An 849-nucleotide genomic window follows, 5' to 3' on the forward strand; every position below is an offset into this window, starting at 1 on the left:
CTTTCTATTAGGTGAACATGAGGTCATGAGGTCATGAGGTCATGAGGTCATGAGGTCATGAGGTCACGAGGTATTGAGGGTCAGCGAGGCTGCTGGACGTTTTCTGTTTTCCTGCAGGGAGAGTGAAGCCAGCGGACAGACGATCCTGATCCTGATCCTAATCCTGATCCTGATCATGATCATGATCCCGATCCTGATCCTGCAGTTTGAGTTTCAGGTTTAATTGAGATGCCGGCAGACAGAAGTGAGACAGTCTGAGAGGAGAAACAGCTGTCTGTCATCAACCTGTCTGTCATCAACCTGTCTGTCATCAACCTGTCTGTCATCGACCTGTCTGTCATCAGCCTGTCTGTGGAGGACTGTTATTGTTTTATTCTTATGCAAACATGACTGCAAGAAGCAACAAGACGCACAAACTAAAACACAAACTAAAACACAAACTAACACACAAACTAACACACAAACTAAAACACAAACTAAAACACAAACTAACACACAAACTAAAACACAAACTAGCGCCCAAATGCCCCAAATAACTCCGAGGTATTTACAGCTAAGCTTTCTGTCCCTCACAGAGCTGCTGCTCCTTCTTTAAAACAATCCTTGTTTTTTTACAGGTTCTTGTGACAGAAAATGAAGCTTCAATTCTGAGTATTTCTTCACTGAAATGGTTGTGAATAATGCCGGATCAGCAGGGATGTAGATGCTGTCAGCAGACCTCAAGCTCCATTCTGGATCCTCCACACGTAGACCACGAGATCCAGATGGGGTTCGACACGGTGCAGCCCAAACGCTGCCGGCTGCAGTAAACGAACTTAAACCCCTAAAACAGATTCGAACTCCAGAAAG

The sequence above is a fragment of the Oryzias melastigma genome, linkage group LG6, assembly GCF_002922805.2.
Source record: "Oryzias melastigma strain HK-1 linkage group LG6, ASM292280v2, whole genome shotgun sequence".
Lineage (NCBI taxonomy): Eukaryota > Metazoa > Chordata > Actinopteri > Beloniformes > Adrianichthyidae > Oryzias > Oryzias melastigma.